The following is a 23,342-nucleotide window of genomic DNA, read 5'->3' on the forward strand; positions in this document are numbered from 1 at the left end:
GTTTAATATTCAGAAACCTAAAGTATGTATCAGCAGCAGAATGGAGCTAAAAATAAATGTTTGTTTCAGTTCTATGAAGCTTTGAGTATTTTGGATTAGTAGCACTGCTGTGTTTGTTGCATCATATTGCTGTAATTGTTTATATGCTTTATATATTCTGAGGTAAGTTGATCTATAGTGTTACATCATATTCTATAAGGATGTTATGTGTTTGTAGACTTTCTGCCCAGTTTGACCCATTTAGCAGAAGTCAGCCTGTTTAAGGCTCTGATATCTATTCTGTATGACTTAAAGCAGTTATGACATGGTCTGATTTTCTCACCCAATAAAGGAATATTTCATATATCAGTCTGATCTTCATTCTATCAGAAACAGTTATCACAGCTCGTACATTTTCTTTTTACACATATATGTAAGCACTCAGCCAAATTTAGTAATGGCAACATATTAAACGAACAATATTTGTCTCTTATATATAATACATCTGTATATACACTGTCAGAGATACTTGTCTTTGAGTGAAGATTTAAGGTGATAGGAAATATAATTAACTGCAACTTGAATCTTTACTGAAGCTCAGTATTTGACACAGAGTTCATGTTCACTGCTGTAATTACTAATCATGATTAATATAATAATAACTTTAATATTGGCCATATTATATTTACATTACCACAGTGAGATGACTTTAGTCTCATGAACAACATTAGCTAATTGTTATTTACTAACTAATCTTAAAATGACTGTTCAGTACAGAAATGAAGCCCAAAAATCATGTTTTACAGTCCTGTGGTCTCAGCCTCAGATACTCAACTAATCAAAGTCATGTCATAAAAAAATGAGTGAACAAAAAAACATTTTTTCTCCATTTCTGTTGAACAATGCTGTGTGTAACGTTTCTCGTACTTCTCGTACTTCCTAGTACGCGAACTGCGTGTACTCCGGAGCCTGCGGTCGCTGAATTGGGACACAGCCTCAGAGAGATGTTAAAAACAGGAAGTGGGGTTGCTAAGCGGTTGCTATGTTTCTGATGTCACACAGACTAGGATGAGGACCTTTGACCTGAGCAGGAATAACAGCCTGAGGTTTCTCTGGTTTATAATCTGGAGAAACTCTGCCTGTGTAAAAATAACAGCATTATCTGCACACAGCTGGTTACTGATGTTCTGACAGACATTTGGTAAATCATGAACGTGAAAAGAAAATTAAAGTGGTCCCAGTATGGAACCTCAGGGTACTCCAACTTTACAATCAAGGCAAGGAGATTTAATACAGAGTCTGTTTGAAAACATGCAAACTGACTCATAACAGAGTCTTTTTTTCCTTCAAACACCCAGGACAACAAATGTGTCTGTAAACAGCAGCTGAAACTTCCAGAAATTGAAGAAAAAAAACACTCAACTCAACGCTTCAAGAAACTAAACTATGAACCCTGTGTCTGTTGCCATCTTTTATATACAGACTATAGATCATCTACAGTGGAAATAAGTATTTACACCTGCTTAGAGACATTTAATGTTTTTTTTTTTTGTTTGTTTGTTTGTTTGTTTTTTTTAACCTGTCCCGTTTGGTTCTTTTGCCATCAGAATTATTGTCTAAAGGCGAAGACAGATGCCCAACGGATTTACTTTACCAAATGGACCATCCCAGCCTTGCCGTAATGGTCCATTTGATTCACCTTTTATTGTTTATTTTATTTTCACTTGCTGAATACGGGACAGACTTGACCGGGGGAAGGAAAGGGGAGAAAGAAAGAGGGAAAGAAAAACAGCGGGGAAGAGGGACGGGGAAAAAGGGCAAAAAACAAAAACCAACAGAATAAGCAGACAAAAAAATACATATATCGATCACCTGGATCACCTGTTGAGAAAGAAAAAAGAAAGCAAGCAGAAGAAAACGAGAGTAATAAACAAGATCACAATGATATATGGGAATATGACAGTAAATACTAAATATTAAACATTATTGTGCAGCACGTAAGATCGACAGCACACAGTGTGCTTTGAGGTAGGAGCCAAAAAGGGTGTAGTTTGTGTGTGTGATCACCCGTGTGTACACCTGTGAGCATGAACGCACTTGTTTTTAAAAGGTTCCTTCATGTAATGATCTGCTAGAGGGTGTGGGGGGCCACTGCCCCGTCCTCCAGGGCATGAAGCAGGTATGGAGGAGATCAAAACTCCAGACGTCCAGAGGCCCCCAGAACACAAGAGACCAAGGAAGACCAACAGAGGGGCAGCCGCGCCACTATCCCAGAAAGAGCTGAGGGGAGTCCCAGATGAGGGGTCACTCAGCAGCCGCGGAGCAGAAGCCAGGGGGGGTTGCAGTGACGTGCCCGTGAGCTCCGCCGGCAGCCAGCTGTGCCTGAGTGGCCGAGCCCCGGGCCGAGAGGCCGAGGGCACCCCGCCTCCGAAGTGGCCCGAGCGAGCCCCAGGCTCCAGGCCCCGATAAGCAGCCGCCAAGGAGTGAGCCGGTGTGTACCTGGGCGCCCATCCCCGGACACAGAGAACCACCAACGCACCGATGTCTGAGGGCGTCCGCCACCGGCAGGGGAAGTGGTGGGGGGAGATGGGCCTCCAAACCTTGGAGGGCCTGAGATGTCCCCAGAGAGGTGGGGTCTGATACCCAACCTGACATATAGACACAGACAAACAGGCACACACAGATACAAACATCCATTCCCACCCTCATGCTCTCATAGGCAATTATTCCACACTCAACCAACGCGGAGACAGACATAGAGAGACACTGTACACACAATCACACTCCCCAAGCGTACTCTAAGAACCGGGTCTAGGTACCCTTGCCCCTGGAGGGGGAAACTGCACCCAGACCCAGGTGGTGTTACCCTTTTCCCTGTGGTGGGGAGAAGCAGACCGCCCCGACTCCGCAGCAGCAGGGAGGCCCCACATTCCAGACCCCAGTCGGACGGCCAACTCCTCCTCCTAGCCCCCCCGCTCCAGCAGGCCGCAGAGAACGGGGGTGTGTGAAGACTCCAAACCTCCCTCCACCCGCTCATATGTAGTGTTGATGCATGTGTGTTCTAAGGTGCATTTAAAACCCAGGAGGGCATGGAGCTACCTGCCAGAGCAGCAGGTAAGCGCATAGCCCCTCCTGCTAGCCCTCAATGTCTACGTGTATTTAAAATTGAGAGGTGGGCAATGATGCCAGAGACATTTAATGTTAACCAACACACACACACACACACACACACACACACACACACACACACACACACACACAAACCTTAAAAAAGAGTTTTTAACACTCGGCCTCGTTGGTCCAGCTGTGAGTCCGTTACCGTGAACTATGGAGCGGTAGATTTGTGCTGTTTTTCTGGGACTAAGCTGCACACAGCTGATGTTAGAAAACATTACACACTGCTTCACTTACCTTCACATGAAGACGATCAGCATCTGTCACAAACACCAAGTTCAGGAAAGAGGAACTTTGAGCAGGAAGGAAACACCCAGGGAAGTGTCCACAGACCAACATCCCAGCTGTGGTGTGTGGTAACTTCTGAGGAAAGGCAAACTGTGACGATGCCCACCCCCAATACACTCACAAAAATAAACATCCTGCTCTACTATTGAGCAATTTATCAAGAAACCTGATCTGACTAAAACAGTGTTAGTGCTGCCTGTCTGCTCTCTACATGGACGTCTTCACCTTCACTTCACTGAAGAATTGTAAAATATTCTTACTTCTATACTTAAATGAATACCTGCTTATTACCAACAATATTTACCCTTAGCTGACAGCGACAAGTGATGGAGGAAGTTTTCATACTATTACTTTAGATAAAGAAGAAATAAAACACCATGAAAACACCTCAGTGCACATTAAACTGTATTTGTGGAAAACTGAGAATAAACTTTCAAAAGTAAAAGTGATAATTTAGCAGAAAAATTAGTTATTAATTAATTAGCCCATCAGTGTTAAAGTAATGAATATTATATAATAGTACTCAAAGTGTTTTATACAACATCCTTCATTCACACAAGCACTTTCCTTCTATATTTAAGTGCTTCTAGCAGTCATGGGCTGTATCCCAATTCAGGGTCTGCAGCCTTAAAGGCTGCATTATAAGGCCGATTACCTCACAGTGGCGCGCCGAAGGCTGTCCCAATTCAAAGGCTGCTTGAAATGCGGCCTTCATTTCCCTGAATTTTAAGGCTGTGGCGATGTAGACTTCGTGGCCCAACATATCCCATAATTCATAGTGCGGCAGTCACTGTGGATAATTTTGCCGCAGACTGCAGAAGCGGAGCGGCCGAAGAGTAAACTGTTAAACGTAAGTACTGAATAATATGTCACTTATTTATGTGCAAATGTTTAATAATGAGGAACATTAAAACATTACTGTTGGCCACATGTCGGCAAAGTTATTTGCCATTAGCGATGTTTGTACTTTCAGCATTTACTTGGTTTTAGAGCCTTTAAAATATAATAATACAATAGTTGACCTTAATCTTACAGAGAATGTGATGATTTTATGGATAATTAAAGTCAGTCATATATCCACAAACACAACAAGCTGAAAGTCAGTGATGCTGCTCGGTTTGCAGTCCTGAATATGACGGCACAAGCAGGATTCACTGCACTGTTAATGTTAGCTATGTTATATTGCTGCCTCTGTTCGGTGGTGTCGAGCCAAACGGACTTTAACGTGTGTTTGAACGAGCTGATGGTTCACTCGTTAAGCTGAAAGAAAGATGCTTTAATCACAGGAGTCACACATGTGTCCACTGGACCATCTGGAACTCTTCTTGTTTAGCACTCGTAATAACACAAACACTAAATCCTCCTTCTCTTGTGCTGTTTTGTAGCAGTGTATACACCTGAGACTGTCACCTGTCTGTCTGTCCTGCACTCTCTCTCTGTTTCTTTCTCTCTGATTGTGGAATAAAAGTATGAACATGTATTTATAAGTTACACTTGTGTTTGAATCCTGCAGCTTATCACACATTTGATTTCCATGTGTGACGACTGCAAGTGTCCAGAGTGAGGACAGACTGAGGGACCCACTGCTGCACATCATCTGTGAGGCTTTGCACCCCTGATGATCCACCAGGACAAACTCAGCAGTGTGTGAGGAAGAGGAGGAGGAAGAGCCAGCAGCAGCTGACAGATGGAGAGAATAGACAGACTGTTCCCTGTTTGTGAAGGACTGCTAGAAAAGTTTAAAATAACTAACTGTCTGTCCTGAATCAGTCTTATTAGGTAATGTTCAAATAATGTTATCATCCCAGTGTTTTCAGTGTGGGAGAAAGTACTCAGGGCCTTCAAGTTACACACTATGAAAGGCAGCAACAAGTTTAATATTCAGAAACCTAAAGTATGTATCAGCAGCAGAATGGAGCTAAAAATAAATGTTTGTTTCAGTTCTATGAAGCTTTGAGTATTTTGGATTAGTAGCACTGCTGTGTTTGTTGCATCATATTGCTGTAATTGTTTATATGCTTTATATATTCTGAGCTAAGTTGATCTATAGTGTTACATCATATTCTATAAGGATGTTATGTGTTTGTAGACTTTCTGCCCAGTTTGACCCATTTAGCAGAAGTCAGCCTGTTTAAGGCTCTGATATCTATTCTGTATGACTTAAAGCAGTTATGACATGCTCTGATTTTCTCACCCAATAAAGGAATATTTCATATATCAGTCTGATCTTCATTCTATCAGAAACTGTTATCACAGCTCGTACATTTTCTTTTTACACATGTATGTAAGCATTGAGCCAAATGTAATAATGCCAACATATTAAAAGAACAATATTTCTCTCTTATATATGATACATCTATATAAACACTGCCAAAGATACTTGTCTTTAAGTGACGATTTAAGGTGATAGTGTGGCGGACCACCAGGTGGCTCCACTCGCACCCAAGTTGAAGGGAGGTGTTGGGGTGGAGATTTTGGCGCTTTTTGTATGTGGAGTTCTGGTGAGTCAGTTAATAAAGTTGCAGTAAGACACTGAGACCTCTCCTGTCGTCTTTGCATACCTCCACAATAGGACATATAAATAACTGTAACTTGAATCTTTACTGAAGCTCAGTATTTGACAAATGCAAGTTCACTGCTGTAATAACTAAAAATGATTACTATAATAACTATAATATTGGTCATATTATATTTACATTACCACAGTGAGATGATTTTAGTCTCATGAACAACATTAGCTAATTGTTATTTACTAACTAATCTTAAAATGACTGTTCAGCACAGAAATGAAGCCCAACTATCATGTTTTACAGTCCTGTGGTCTCAGCCTCAGATACTCAACTGATTAAAGTGATGTCATTAAAAAAATGAACAAACAAAAAAACAATTTTCTCCTTCATTTCTGTCAAACAAAGAATGAAACGATGAAAATATGAAACGTTTCTTGCGGTTTGTATCATGGTTGCTAGGCAACCTGAGCAGGTTTGGAAAGGCCAGACCATCCCATTTCACAAGCCTCTCACTTCCACACTTCGTAATACACGCCCCACGTAGTCTCTGAACTGTGCGTACTATGAAGCGTGCGGTCGCTGGATTGGGACACAGCCAGCATGTTGCACATGAGCAAAGTCAGTAACAGGAAGCTAGCATGGCTAACGTTAACTGCTAATGCAGGAACAGCTAGTGTGTGTCATCCGTGACTGGGCATGCTTGCTCTGCTATACTGATGCTATGCTAGAGTGTTAATGGTTCCTGTAGTCCATGATTTAGAGCAGGGGTGTCACACTGACTTTACATGGGGGCCACATGCAGCCCCTTTTGACTTTAATGGGCCAGACCAGTGAAAGTCCTTGTCACTGTGAAGGATTTACATATTCAACTGTTTTTCTACATCACAGGTGTCGAACTCCAGGCCTCGAGGGCCGGTGTTCTGCAGGTTTTGGATGTGTCCTTGATCCAACACAGCTGATTCAAATGGCTAAATGACCTCCTCAACATGTCTTGTAGTTCTCCAGAGGCCTAGTAAAACATATTTATGCTGACTATGTGATGTAATGCAAGAACAGTAGAGGTGAATGGATGGATAATACAATCCAATAATAAAATGTCATATAATAACTGCAGCTGTCAGCAGGTGCAGAGCAGCTGAACTAGAACAGCAGTCGTACATTTATTTACAAACCCCACGTGTACAGGGCAGGATGTGCAATGGTCCAGGGGAAAAGGGACAAAGTCCAACACTCGCTCCGCTCACTCGCTCCTCTCGTATTTGTTTCCAGCACACTCACTCTCACTCCACTCCACGCCACCAGGGAAACAGATCGGGGTCACGGACGAGTCCGAGAACCTGAGCACAAGAGAACTGCGGTGAGCATAAACAGAGTAATCACAGGACAAACGAGGTTTATCAGGGCTGTACTGACGAGAGTAAGTCCACCACCCAGCAAAGAAGCCTTCTGAGCCTCAGCTTAAATAGCCCAGGAGTCCAGGTCATCAGGTAGATTCACGGCAGGTGTGTGGGCCAAGGGCGGAGCCCAGCTGAGCTCTGCCCAGGCAGACAGGTGAGAGACAGGAGAGAGAGACATATAACCATAGTATGCTAATAGCAAATTCTTTTTTCAGGTTTAAAGTGAGATCCTGCTTTAAGGGCAGCTTCATCTGCTGGTAATGACAGATGTTTCTAGTATATCAGGCTTGGCCAACATTACAGGGACTTACTTGCAGAGACCCACGAGCTCCAAACTTGCTGCTTTATGATTGGTGCAGATGCTCTAAGCTACTATTAACCAATAAGAACCACGGGGTCAGGGGTCACTACAAGAACTTATCAGCCACCAACTTGTATATAACTTTACTCACACTTGTAAAACTCTGTAAGTAGAATTCAATGGGGCAGAGTGACCTGAGCACAGGCCCACTCTGTGACACTCAGAGCTTTGTGGATATCATCTGCAGGTGCACGTACTGGGAGTACTGGACACAGTGCATGTACAGCCAGCTTGCAGCCACTTTGCCACCACTTTAGGACAATGTTTACAGTAGACTGAGCCACACTGACTGTGAGCAGTCATTGTGCTGCTGCATGGCTGATGGCACCGTCCCTGCAGCTGTCAGGGACAACAAGAACCACTCAGCTACCTCAGCCAAGCCAAGACTGTGCTGATGTTGTGACCTGAGACCAAGACACTAACCCAGGATGGTGATATGATGGTGTGAGAGTGGGTGGATGAGCCCATCCACCTTAAATATGGATCATATAAATATCTGTAATGCAACACATGTTTTATGCAACATGAACATATTTCCAGCTGTTTCATGTTGTGTTTCCAAGATTTCAGTTTCCTGTAACTTTCATTTGTATTTCCTTCAGTCTGATAATCTTGGAGCTGTGAGCAGCTTCTTATTACCAGGTGAGAATATGTAACAGTCTGTAGATGTGATGACACTATGGAGCGGATCTCCTGTCTAGTGCTGCACAGAAAGCTGATGTCACTGCAGCTGCTAATATGTGCTGCAGCCAAGCCTACATGAGAGGCTGTGCTGTGGAACAGGGTGGTGCAGGTGGTGTTATCTACATTTGAACATTAGACAACAGTCACATGAAGACACTTGATGTTGTAGCTAAAGACCTACAATAAGAGAAAGAGAGCAGCAGCACTAGTGCAGCAACAGCAGCTCATGTTATAAAAACACTGATCAATGATTTGACTGTAACTGCTCCAACTGTCTGTGTCAGTGATGCTGTTGGAGATGAATGTTTCAGTAACACTGAGACTGAAATGGTTTAACACTGGTTTCATGTTCAGATAGATTTGACCTGCTGTTAAATGTCACATATTTCTGATATATGTATAACACATAATCATGCTGTTACACACATTCATATGTGACTGTTACTGTATCATATTCAGTCCTCGTCTTACACTCAGGTGTTCATCGCAGTCACAGACGTGTCTGTAGTTGTTCTGTGTGTTAATTACCACCAAAGAACAGCTCACTTCCAGATGTTAGCTGCCAAAAGATTTTGTCAAATGTTTATTATCAACTTATTTTTTATTTTCCAACCTAAATATCAGCTGCTTTAAAGCAGCCTGGTTGTCTAGCAGTACTAGTTTCTGTCACTAGATGGCAGTGTAGGCTTTGGTGTGTGTTTGATCACTTTGTGTTTGTCTGTTTCTGGTGTGATCACAGCTGAGACGTGTTTGGTTCTGTGGGCCTTTCAGTTTCATCTAAAACCTCCTGAAAGTCTGAATAATCGTCTCCTTCGTTGAGATCAGACAAAAGCACTAACTAACAATAACGACTAGTAAGTGCCTCAGTTACCAGAAATTACAGTCAGAGATAAGTATTTATGAAGCCTCAGAGAAATCAAACTTCATAACATTTATAGAAGCAGAATTATCCTGTATGTTAATCATCTGAAACATTATTATTATCTAAATACTTCATTAATCATTTTCTAAGTAATAAACCTATAATTTACAACCATAACAGCTCCTAAATAACTGCTCTGTCTGTGATGTCATACTTTAGACATATAAACTGCTGTCACTGATGATGTTCTGAACTTATTGATCCAGATCTTTTAAATCTGTCTTAATGTAACCGGCGTGTTCCTACGTTGTGTCTGACAATGAAAGGTTAAAGAAACAAAGAGCTCCAAGTCATTAACTTGCTCGCTCCAGCTGCTACAACCAAATGCAAACAGCAGGGAAGAGGGTTAGCTCCACCCACCACAACTTCCAAGCTAGCAAGAATGATCTATTCATGCTAGCATAACCTGTGCCTGTAACACATCTGTGGCACACACGTACTACACATTTACAGCATCTAGCAAAGACACAATGATGACAATGATTGACCTAAAAACACAATCAGAAACATCAGGGTGGCTAAATATACATTATATGTGAGTTGTACAGTGTTGGGAAAGAAATGACACCGACCTCTCCCACAGGGGAATTGTAGAAAAGGGGAGGGGCCAAAGGGGTACCCCAAAATTTACAGGGTTGCGCCAAAGAAGAAGAATGAGGAGGGGCTCCAACTGATAATAAACATAAGTGCAGACTTGGGGGTCCTTAAAGTATAAAAGGAACAGTTTGGGTCTGGTTCCATTAATAAACTACATACTAATGCTCACTATTGTGTAGTTCAGGGGTAGGCAACCTTTCTGATGATGAGTGCCATTTAAAATTTCCTCAGAAGTCAGTGTGCCATATGATTGCATTAGCAATAAATTTAATAAAGCTCTATATTCAATATATAATCAATTTTAAATCATGCTTTTTATTTGTTTTTGTTTTTAATGTCTCTGTAAAGCACTTTGAATCACCTTGTTGTTGAATTGTGCTATATAAATAAACTTGCCTTGCCTTGCCTATATTAACAGTTACACACTATATAGAACCACTTTATAGAATTATATTTGTTCGCAGATGTTGGGAGCTATCAGCGAATAGTTATCAGCTATTTTGAAACAAAAAAAGACACTTTTTATCCATAACAAGAACTCCATAACAGCAAATACAGAAAAACAAATGCTATTTATGGTCTCCTCACAACAATGATAAGAAAAATAAACTAGGCCAATATGGCATGTTTGTTAATACAGAGACACACATGTTAATGTGATCTCTGGTCTCCCACTCAGAGACACAGGTCTCCGAGTGTCCAGAATTCAGACAGCTACCCGAGGACACTCATGTGAGAGAAAATCTGCTCACACAGATATGTAGAGCCAAATACTGTCAATAAGGCCTCTGCAATGTTCTGAAGACAGTTAAACTTGTCAGGTAGTGATGTCCAGCAGGTGAAAATGCAGCTCCATGAACATGCGCATGCCCCAAGGACCTCAACAGCTACAGGCCGGTGGCTCTGACATCCCACCTGATGAAGACCCTGGAGCGTTTGGTCCTGGCTCAGCTTCAGTGCCTGGTGAGCTCATCACTGGACCCACTTCAGTTTGCCTACCAGCCTGGCATTGGAGCGGATGATGCCGTCATTCACCTCCTACATCGTTCCCTCTCTCACCTGGAGACCGCTGGAAGCACTGTGAGAATCATGTTCTTTGATTTCTCCAGTGGCTTCAACACTATTCTTCCCTCGGTTCTGAAGGACAAGCTGGAGAACTCAGGAGTGGACCATCACCTCCCAGCAAGGACTCTGGACTACCTCACCGACCGACCACAGTATGTGAGGACTCAGGGCTGTGTGTCGGACAGGGTCGTCTGCAGTACGGGGGCCCCACAGGGAACGGTTCTGGCTCCGTTCCTCTTCACCATCTACACTGCAGACTTCTCCCACAACTCCACCCAGTGCTTCCTGCAGAAGTTCTCTGATGACTCTGCAATAGTCGGCCTCATCACTGATGGGGACGACAAGGAGTACAGAGGACTGACTCAGGACTTTGTGGACTGCTGCCAGCTGAACTACCTCCAGATCAACGCCAGTAAAACAAAGGAGCTGGTGGTAGACTTCCACAGGCACGAACATCCTCCACTGCAACCACTGAACATCCAAGGTATGGACATTGAGACTGTGGACAGCTACAGGTACCTTGGTGTTCATCTGAACAACAAACTGGACTGGACTCATAACTCAGACGCCCTCTACAGGAAAGGGCAGAGCAGCATTTCTGAAAGTCATCAAAAACAGCAAAAGTGGGACTTCCTGCTTCTCACAGAGGACTTCCTGCTTCTCACAGAGGACTTCCTGCTTCTCACAGAGGACTTCCTGCTTCTCACAGAGGACTTCCTGCCAGTTCAGACAGAAAAAATAACCAAAGTATGAACAGCATTTCTTCATTCACATGACCTTTAACCTCTGACCTTTTCTGCTTCCTTTTCCATCTATTTCAAATTAAAGGCCCTCCTAATAGCTGCTGGACAGTTTTGTATTAACAAGGCTTTTATTGTGAAACACTGATTTTGTCCTTAAGAATATGTGTGGCTCTGACAAACGCTTCGTTCTTTGCTGTGAGAGACAGAGTTTAGTTTCCTGTGAGGACAGGAAGTGATGTGAAGGCTTATGACGTGTGAAACTATGAGGAAGCTGAACTCTGTGGCAGTCTGCCGGGATGTTTGGCTGCACACACTAAACTGAGCTGAAAGAGAGTGTGTGTGTTTTAGTGTGCAATAAGAAGTGAAACACACAGCAGCTGCTTTCAGCACACACACTCACTTTGTTCACATGAGGACAAAAACTTGATTTAACTGAGCTTGTGTGACAGGAGAGTGTGAGTTTAAAGCTCTGCACAGATGAATCACACGAGCTGGGCAGGTTTCTGTGCAGCTTCACCTGAGACACGAGGAGGGAGGAGACAAGGACACGAGGAGGCGAAGGAGACCCGATGACAAAGCGCTCAGAGTAACGTCTCTGACTGGAGGCGGCTTCATGGTGTGATGGTGGATAAAAGGCTGAAACATGCTGAAGGTGATGTTTGACTGCAGGCTGGAAGCATCACACTTCATGACAGCGCTCGTCTCCCTGCTGCACACACGTCTGACTCTTCTTCTGTGTTTCCAGATTAGAGAGCAACAGGCATGAAGTCATCACCTGTGTGGCCTCGTTTACTAATGTTTGTATGAAAAAGTTCAAACTTCTCGGAGATGTCACACAAAATGACCATCAGATTTATGGGACGAGACTATTTTGTTGTCACCACTGTGCGTATGCTGGAACAGCACAAACACAGTGGTGTGTATGTTTGAAACACTGGGAGCTCAGCGTCTGCTCTTCTTCTGCTCCATCTTTGCCTTATTTTACACACGACTCCATCAGGTTACAGCTGAACGATGAACGTTTCCTGCCACAGGCCATCAGGCTGCAGATCAGTCAGCGTTCTGATGGCGCCCATCTTTCCACCAATGACATCTGTCCTCACAGTCACATGACTTCTCCTTGTGTGAATTGATGTTTCCTATCTGCATTTTATTTATTTCACACAAACTGTTGTTGTAATGTCATCAAATGTCCACTAGATGTCAGCAGTCATCAGTGGACATCAGCCTTCATGCTGTGAATACACAAACATACATGTGCACTTAAATGAGCTCAGATTATTGATCTGGACTGATGGATCGCCTTTGTTTTTATAAGTCAGTGTTACCATGGAAACAACACTGACACACTATCTAAACACACAGTGGATTTATTTGACTTCAGTCGTGATTCTGCATGGAAACAATAACCTGACATCTTTGATCATCAGAGCGTCACCTGTAACCATGGTTACTGACCTGCAGCCTCACATCACCAAACCCACGAGGACGAAGCAGCTGTGAGCAGCGTCACTGCTGAGAACACAAACATGTGCAGGAAAGCTTCTCTGCCTGTTTACAGCTTCTGTAGGTGTTTGCATGAGAAAGATGGAATCATGTGTCCATGCACAGCTACACGTGTCTGTTTCTACACGTGTGCATCATGTCACACTCTTCTGATGCTGCAAGCAAAATGAAAACAGCATTTTCTTCACTTCTGTCACTAAAAATCTGCTGTTTTCTATTCTACGTTTTTATTTTTGCATTTCTGTGAAGATTCAGACACTGATGATCTTTCACATGTCAAGTGTTTTTGTTACCGTGCGCTCACAGATTTGAAGGAGCGCTTGCTGGTTTTGTACTCGTGTATTTAAGTCTCTGTGCTGAAGGCCAGACCCTGATTCATGTGCATGAGAAGAAAAAGCAGCGACTCCAGTGTGTTTATAGGTGTGGACAGATTCATGTTTAAGCTTTGTCTCAGACTTCAGTTGCAGGAAAAGGACATGAACATGAGTGGAAGGAGCATTTTATGTAAAATATTTGATAGATGAAGTTTGACAGCAGGTTGACCAGGGTGGGCTCAGGGGGGGTTTCATGGGGCCACAGAACCAAAACAAACTGTTTCATCCATGAAGTGAATTTATTTGAAGTACAAACAAAGTGAATGAACATTTAACAATCAAAGTGAAGATTTCACATCCTGCACACGTGCACGTCTTTAAAAAGCACTGACTGACATCACTGTGGACTGAAACGTCTGCATGCATGAGTCCATAGTTACAGAGAAGTCCATCCAAGGAGGACTTTCCTACCAGCTGGCTGGAAGCTCCGCCTCCTGTCCCCCGTGGTGGGGACGTCCTCAGACTGGGGGGGTCGTCCTCGCTCCTGCTGATGTCTGAAAGAGACGAATGTGGAGGAAACACGAGGCTGTAACTGAGAACTACAGTAACTTATTACTTTATCTTTTCATTGTTGTTCATGAGTGTTACTGAAACTGAGTGTGTGGAGTGTAATCACAGTGTGAGACACACAGGTCTGAGGGCTGCTCCACTGCGTCCCTCACAGCCCGTGTCCTCCTCCTCCTCCTCTCTGTAGTTCCCTCACGCTCTCCATCTTCATCTTTGCTAACAGGGAACAAACGTCTGTGTTTCTTTCATGTCAGCTGATGTTGTTCCAGCTGTGACGCTGAAAGCTGAGCTCCTGTCTCATTATGAGCGACAGCTTCATGTTTCATGGTTAAAGTAAAAGGATGAAGTCTGTCCCTGAGCCTGTGCGGACTGGATTTGTTCTATGTTAAAGTCATGACGCTGGATTTCACTGTGACGTCACCAAACCGTACCGCTTACCTTCGTCCCGTCACGTGTTTTCACGTTAGTCGGCTTTAACGATGCGCTCGTGCTCTTTTTACTCCTTTCTTCTTGTTCCCAAACCCGCGGGCTGAGAGAGCGAGTGTGCAGCGCACTAAAGAGACCGTGTTGAACACAAACTAGAACACTAGTTCCAGTTTCCGTGCCCGAATTCGCATGATAAGGTGGGGCCAGGTTTCACAATGAGCTCACCCAAAACCCTGGCTGATTGGGACCCGCACCCGCTTTCACACCTTGGCTCAGGTGATTAGAGGATCATCAGGGGGTCCTTTTGTCCCTCTTTGGGGGGAAACTCCCACTGGGTTTAAATCTGTGACTCTCCACCATTGATCCTTAGAACTGAAGAAGCTTCTGGGATGAGAGGTGAAACGTCTTCAAGCAACTTAAAGAAGTCCAGACGCTTTTTGTGGGAGCCAAGTTAAGATAGTTCATATGTTTAGTATTTATATTTCGCTGTTGTTAAGCTTGTTTGTGTAATTAATAATTTAGGAAGTAAATGCATGTTTATGGTGGAACTAAAATTATTTTATTGCTGTGTTGGTTTGGTTACGTAGTATCATGAATACATGTGCCTTAAAGACTCGTGTTTACAGTAAAATCTGGGCATCACCGACGTATGCAAATTAGCGCATGCGGTGCGGGAGGGGGGAGAGAGAAAAAGAGTTAACACGGTATAAGCTATACACGGCAGCAGGGTAGAACAGAGCCACACGGTTTTCCTACCGTAGTAGGTTATTTGTTGAGGATAAGTTAAACCTGACCACTCCTGTAAGATGCAAACTGTGGAATAAATTTTTTGTTACATCTTTTCACATCGGAGTCCCGTGGAGTTCTTTTTCCTCTTCAAATTGACGTACGCGAGTGAAGCACGGGAAAACTGGTCTCACGGCTTGTACATTTTGTAGGAAAACCTGCTCGTTGTGGATTAATTCAAGCGACTAAGAAGGAAAAAACCCAAGCTGCTGCAGCGACGAGAAACGTGAGTAAGTGGAGCTAATTCACGAGGAAAAAAGTGCTGAGTCATTGTGGAAGCTAGAGCGGTGAGCTGTGTGGTAGCTAACCTGCATGATTTTTGGATGATAAAATAAGGATTTTGTCGTTGCTATTCGGGAAACTAATACCATGAACGAAGAAGAAGAAGACACAGTAGCAGAAATGGAAGCTAGGGCGGTGAAAATCACACCTAAAGCTATGGAGGAAAAGCTGCAACGTGTTGTTAATTTACGGAAGGCCAAGCTAGCCAAATTAACAGGCACAGTGAAACAAGTGCGCCAGCTGATGGAAAATGAATGTGATGCCAGCCTAGCAGAAGCAACACAGTTAATGAAGGATTTTAATGAGCGTTTTGGAGAGTTTTGTGATTTGAACACAAATGTTAAAGAGGTACTCCAGCAAATGCCAGAGGAGGATTTAACTAAAGACCAGGGAAAATGGTTTGAACCTAAGGCTGATTCCTTCAAGGCTTTTGCTGAGACAGCTTCGGCTTGGATTGACAAGATGGCCATGCATGCTGTGGAGGCTGAAAAATGCAATGAAGATGTGGATCCATCTGACAGCATATCTAATGCATCTGTCTCAAAACGCAGTGATAAGGCATTTTCAGAACGTGGCTCCTGTGCATCGTCATCGGTGTCGTCCACACGCATGAAGGCAGAGGTGGAGCGAGCTACTCTATTGATTAAGGCATCATCTTTAAGACAGAAACGCTTGCTGGAGGAAAGGGAGGCTAAGCTCCAAGCTGAAAAGGAGGAGTTAGAAATACAAACAGCTCTTGCAGCAAATGAGGCAAAGATCAAGATCTTATCGGAATATGAAAGTCGTGCATCCAAGGCATCCAGTCGCGTATCCACTCGGGATGGAATGAACTCCTATGTGGCATCGCATAGAGTTGGAAATTTATTTACTTCACAGAAGTCAAATAGTCCTTCCCCCACGCGAGAAAGACAAGCACAGAAGAAGAACATTCTCCAAAATGCACAGCAAGCACACACTGTTACCTCCCAGCTACCACAGACACCAAGTGCTTTACAGGATGTGGTCGAAGTGCTAACTAAGCAGCAGAAGTTAGCTACGTTGCCCCCGCAGAACATTTCTGTGTTTAAAGGGGACCCATTGGAGTATCGGCTGTTCATGCGAGCATTTGAACATGGTGTGGAGGATAGAACAGAGAGCGACAAGGATCGATTGTACTACATGGAACAGTACACAAGTGGGCAACCACGAGACTTGATACGGAGTTGTCTTCATATGGAACCCACACATGGATATCAAACGGCTAAGAGACTGTTGGAAGAGCACTTTGGTAATGCCTACAAGATATCAGTGGCATACATTCACAAGGCTCTTAACTGGCCAACCATCAAGTCAGATGATGGAGAGGCTCTGCATGCTTTCGGGCTCTACCTTACTGGATGTCATAATGCAATGATGGATGTGGAGTACATGGAGGAGTTGGATAACACGGCCCACATGCGTGCTATCGTTTCCAAGCTTCCGTACAAGCTGAGAGAAAGGTGGAGAACATTTGCTTGTGGGGTCCTAGACAAGGAAAAACGCAGAGTCAAGTTTGCAGATCTGGCGGAGTTTGTCAATAAGCAGGCCAAAGAAGTTTTGCATCCATTGTTCGGCGATATAAAGGACAGCACCTTAAAGGTCCAAGTTAGAGGGCAAGTGGATGAGAGGTTGCAAAGGAGAAGTGGAATCAGAAAAGGATTCACCACAGCTGCAACTATCACCACTACACAGGACGTACCCTCTAAAGAAAGGAACAAGGTCAGCGGAAATCAGGTGTGTGCATTTTCCAAACCCTGTCTCTTCTGTCGTGGTGAAGAGCACACCATGGAGCAGTGCAAGAGGATGAGGAAGTCACTTCATAAGGAAAAGATTGATTTCATGCGAACTAAAGGACTATGCTTCAGCTGTCTTAAGCAGGGACACGTGAGTAGTTCGTGCAAAGAAAAGGCAAGTTGTCAGGTTTGTGCACAACTGCACCCCACAGTGTTACACATGAAGACTAAGCCCAGTGCTACAAGCAAAAGGGCAGCTCCTGAAGTGGAATCATTAGAAAGAGAAGACCAAACAGAGTCAATCGTGAATGGATTTGTTGAAATGGAAGCACCTGCTCACGATGCAGAGAAAACAGAGCACATCTTGGCAATAGTTCCAGTCCAAGTGAAACCTAAAAGAGGACAAAAGGTGACACACACTTATGCTTTTCTGGACCCTGGCAGTACTGCCTGCTTTTGTACTGAAGAGTTAATGCATGAGCTTAACTTGACTGGCAGGAAGACAAACATTTTGCTGAAAACAATGGGAGAAGAAAAGGTCGTCAGTAGCCACATTGTGTCTGGGTTGGAAATAAGCAGCTTAGACAGTGACGACTTCTTTGAGTTGCCAGAAATGTACAGTCACAGTGACATTCCTGCTTCTGCCGACAATGCTCCTTCTCAAGACTACGTGAACAGGTGGACCTACCTTCAGCAGGTGTCTATACCTAGGATTGAAGCAAAGATTGGACTGCTAATCGGGGCTAATGCGCCTAAAGCTGTCGAACCTTGGCAAGTTATAGCCAGCGAGAATGGCGGTCCATATGCTGTGAAGACAAGGCTCGGTTGGACCATCAGTGAACCCCTCCAAGGAAGCAGTTCTCAAAGGGCAGCATGCGGACTGATTCAGGTTGCAGCAAACCGTATATCAGTTAGCAAGTTGGACGAACTCTGGGACCAGCAGTTTAAAAGTGACTTCCCTGAGTGTGAAAGAAACGAGAAGCAAGAAATGTCAAGAGAGGATTTGCAGTTTCTGGAGATAGCGACAGAGTCAGCTACTATTGTGGACGGACATTACAGCATCGCTCTGCCGTTGCGGAACAAGCGCATTAAGATGCCCAACAACCGCAAAGTGGCTGAGCAACGTGCCTTACACCTAAAGCGGAAGCTGGAGAGGAATACTCCATTCCACACAGAATACTCGGCTTTCATGAGTAACATCATAACCAAAGGTTACGCAGTGAAAGTGCCGGAAAAGGACCTTGGTCGTGACGATGGAAAGGTTTGGTACCTACCGCACCACGGAGTTTACCATCCCAAGAAACACAAGCTTCGAGTGGTCTTTGACTGTGGAGCATCGTATAAAGGCACCACCTTAAATGATCAACTGTTACAAGGACCAAATCTGACCAGTACCCTTCTTGGGGTAATTATCCGATTCAGACAAGAAGAAGTGGCCATCATGGCAGATGTGGAAGCAATGTTCCACCAAGTAAAGGTGCCTGATGAAGATTCTGACCTTCTTCGGTTCCTGTGGTGGACATCTGGTGACATTACTCAGAAAATGGTGGAGTACAAGATGGTGGTTCACATTTTCGGTGCAACTTCGTCACCAAGCTGCGCCAGCTTTGCTCTGCGCAAATGTGCTGAAGACAACCGAGATCCAGCCAACAGCCAAGCGGTCGACACAGTGCTGCACAACTTCTATGTGGATGACTGTTTGAAGGCTGTGAGCTCAGAAGAGGAAGCCATACAGTTATACCACACTCTTAGAGCTGTATGTCAGAGGGGTGGATTCAGGCTCACAAAATGGATAAGCAATAGCAGAGCAGTTCTGTCTGCTATTCCAGAAGAAGAAAGGGCATCAGAGGTTAAAGATTTCGATCTGGATCAGGACACACTTCCCATTGAGAGAGCGCTGGGAGTCCAGTGGTGTATTCAATCTGACAGCTTCAGGTTCAAGATTGTAATGCCGGACAGGGCACCCACTCGGAGGAACCTCTTGTCCATTGTGAGTTCTGTCTACGACCCACTGGGTATCTTGTCACCGGTCACGCTTCAAGCGAAGAAGATTCTGCAAGAGCTTTGCAGGAGAAAGGTTGGCTGGGATGTCATCATACCTGCGGACCTAGCTCACAGGTGGCTCAAGTGGAAGACCCAGCTCCACCAGCTAGAGAACATAAGCGTTCCAAGATGCTTTAAACCTGTGGGCTTTGGAGAGTCAGTATACAATCAGCTGCAACACTTTGCTGATGCCAGTGAAGAGGGCTACGGTACAGTAAGCTACTTGCTACAGAGGAACAGCCGTAACGAAGTCTACTGCGCATTCATGTTGGGAAAGGCAAGAGTGGCCCCACTTAAGCCCATTACAGTTCCCCGCATGGAACTTACTGCAGCAACAATGGCAGCACGCATGGACAGGGTTCTGGCATCTGAATTGCAGCTTCCACTCCAACCATCTGTATTTTGGTCAGATAGTACCACGGTACTCAAGTATATTAGCAATCAAACAAGTAGATTCCGTACCTTTGTTGCTAACCGTGTGGATGCAATCTTGAAATGCTCCAGTCCAGAGCAATGGAGGTATATCAGCACCTCACTGAATCCTGCCGACTTTGCGTCAAGGGGGCTCCAAGCAGAGAGCTTCATGCAGTCCCACACATGGTTACAGGGGCCGGACTTTCTCACCAAACCCATGGAAGAGTGGCCAGAAGAGGTGCACCCAGCTGAAGGCCTGACTATAGATGACCCAGAGGTAAAGGGTAACCTGGTGTGTGCTAGTACAATCAAGGAATGTGAAGATGTAGTGCTGGAGTTCCTGCAGTACTTCTCATCCTGGTTTAAGCTTAAAAGGGCAGTGGCATGGATGCTTAAAGTCAAGAGCATTCTGCTGCAACTGTGTCGCAAAAGGAAGGAGTTGAGTGCTGTTAAAGCTCAACCTGAAGTTGAGAGGGATATGAAAGGTTTCAAGGATAGCCTGTTTCAAGGGGACACCAATAAGCTAACTGTAGAGAACCTTGCCAAGGCTGAAGAAGCAATCATTCGCTACTGTCAAAGGAAGACATTTCCCAAAGAGATCACCGCGCTTTCTAAAGGTCAAGGGGTAAAGAGGACTAGTAGTCTTTTCAAACTGAGTCCAGTGCTTGAACAAGGCATCCTCAGGGTCGGAGGGCGACTCAGCAGAGCGGCTCTACCCGAGGAGTGTAAGCGGCCAGCAATCCTGAACAAGGATCTTCACATCACAAAGCTTATCCTTAGAGAAATACATGAGAACATGGCTCATTGTGGTCGCAATCATGTTATCTCCAAGTTGAGAACAAAATTTTGGGTACCCGGTGCCAACTCTGCAGTAAGAAAATTACTCGCTAGGTGTATTGCCTGCCGGCGTGCGCATGGAGTTGCAGGACAGCAGCAGATGGCCGACCTACCCCGAGACAGAGTTCTGCCAGATGACCCTCCATTTACTAACTGCGGAGTGGACTACTTTGGTCCGTACGAGATCAAACGTGGTCGAAGTACGGTGAAGAGGTATGGAGTCATCTTCACCTGCCTAACTACTCGTGCAATACACTTGGAGATGGCAGCCTCGATGGACACAGATTCCTTCATCCATGCTCTCCGTCGCTTCATAGCCAGACGAGGCCAGATAAAGATCCTTCGTTCCGACAATGGAACTAACTTCATTGGTGCAGAGCGTGAACTTAAAAGAGCCATTGCTGAATGGAATGTGTCCAAAATTGAAGACCACCTAAAACAACAAGGCATTCAGTGGACATTCAACCCTCCCTCAGGACCCCATCATGGAGGGGTCTGGGAGAGATTAATCAAGTCAGTGAAGAAAATCCTTAACGTTACCTTGAGGCTGCAGACACTGGATGAAGAGAGCCTGCATACACTTCTGTGTGAGGCAGAGGCCATTATTAATAGTCGGCCAATAACCAAAGCATCCAGCGATCCAAACGATCTGGAAGTACTCACTCCCAATCACCTGTTGCTTCTCAGGAACAAACCATCTCTTCCTCCCGGACTGTTCGACAGGCAAGATCTCTACGCAAGAAGAAGATGGAAGCAAGTGCAATACATGTCGGAAATATTCTGGAAACGATGGGCAAGGGAATATTTGCCGCAGCTTCAAGAGAGGCAAAGGTGGACCCGTCCATCTCGCAACTTTTTGGTTGGAGACATTGTGCTTATTGTTGACGATACAGCCCCGCGCAACTCTTGGATTACAGGGAAAGTAATCCATACCATCTCGGACAAGGCAGGAATGGTGCGGCAGGTTAGGATCAAAACCAAAACGAGTGTACTGGACAGGCCCATTACGAAGATTTGCCTTCTGCAGGAATCGGACTGACGTAATCAACTGCAGAGACTGAAGTTTGTGTACTTTGGCTCCACAAGTTTAATTTGGTAATTGTGTACTAGAGTCACAATTAGGGGCCGGTATGTGGGAGCCAAGTTAAGATAGTTCATATGTTTAGTATTTATATTTCGCTGTTGTTAAGCTTGTTTGTGTAATTAATAATTTAGGAAGTAAATGCATGTTTATGGTGGAACTAAAATTATTTTATTGCTGTGTTGGTTTGGTTACGTAGTATCATGAATACATGTGCCTTAAAGACTCGTGTTTACAGTAAAATCTGGGCATCACCGACGTATGCAAATTAGCGCATGCGGTGCGGGAGGGGGGAGAGAGAAAAAGAGTTAACACGGTATAAGCTATACACGGCAGCAGGGTAGAACAGAGCCACACGGTTTTCCTACCGTAGTAGGTTATTTGTTGAGGATAAGTTAAACCTGACCACTCCTGTAAGATGCAAACTGTGGAATAAATTTTTTGTTACATCTTTTCACATCGGAGTCCCGTGGAGTTCTTTTTCCTCTTCAAATTGACGTACGCGAGTGAAGCACGGGAAAACTGGTCTCACGGCTTATACACTTTTCTTTGCAAACTCCTTTGAGTACGATGACCTGGATGACTGAGAACCTTCACAGACATACTCCTGAGAAACCACATATGGAGAAAAAAGCAAAAGGTACAAAATGATACATCAGCGGCTCCTTGGCTGCTCACTTCATGCACTTCTGTTTTTGTGACAGTCCAATGACATCACAGCTGTTTCCACCCCCAGTGTCTCAGGACTGGACACCTTTAAACATGTGGAGGATCAAACAGCCGTCCAGCTAAACATACATGAAACTATCAAAGCTGACAATCATTCCAATAACATCTAATGGTACATATATATAGACACAGGACTACAAGGAAATGGCTCTCAGCATCTGGCTGTGGGAACAAATGATCCCTGTTTGTCTTCAAATTGTGTGCATGTTGTAGGCTACGTTCACACTGCAGGTAAAAGTGCATCAAATCCACTTTCGTATGTGGTATTACATATTACATTACATACATATCTGATGCTTTAGAAAGCGACTGCTGTTTGAATGGTCATGTCGCATTAAATCCATCTTTTAAGTCACTGACACAAGACAGACGCCAATTATCAGCCCCAGAGAAGCGACAAAAAGACATCGTGAACGCCATCCACTGAAACTGTTGGGAAGACAACGTTGGAGAAACATGAACATTTTGTTTGTACTGTATAATCTGCAGATTCTGACAGAAATCTGCAACTATTCTTTGAAGCACCACTCCTCTCTAAAACAGCAATAAGGATCATTATTAGACCATATGTAAATAACAAAATAACTTTACAACTTAAAGCAAAATTAGGAAACGTAAAGTCCGAAACAAGTCTGTATATTAAGGGACATTTTCATTATGAAATCTGTTTCTGTTCATCAGGAAATCATATTCAAACTGTTTAAATAGACATTTTTCAGTAGTTAGCTGCTATGCACCTGTCTCCATGTGAAGTGAACTGGAGTCTGTCTGTGCTGGATCTGGATTCATCGTTGTCCCTCCAACAGCGACACAACGATCCGGCTCACCAATTGGTGATAACGACCTACTGAGTTTTTGCTAGCAGGTGCAGGAGGGCCAATCTGAG

This window comes from Oreochromis niloticus, unplaced genomic scaffold, assembly GCF_001858045.2.
Source record: "Oreochromis niloticus isolate F11D_XX unplaced genomic scaffold, O_niloticus_UMD_NMBU tig00002933_pilon, whole genome shotgun sequence".
Lineage (NCBI taxonomy): Eukaryota > Metazoa > Chordata > Actinopteri > Cichliformes > Cichlidae > Oreochromis > Oreochromis niloticus.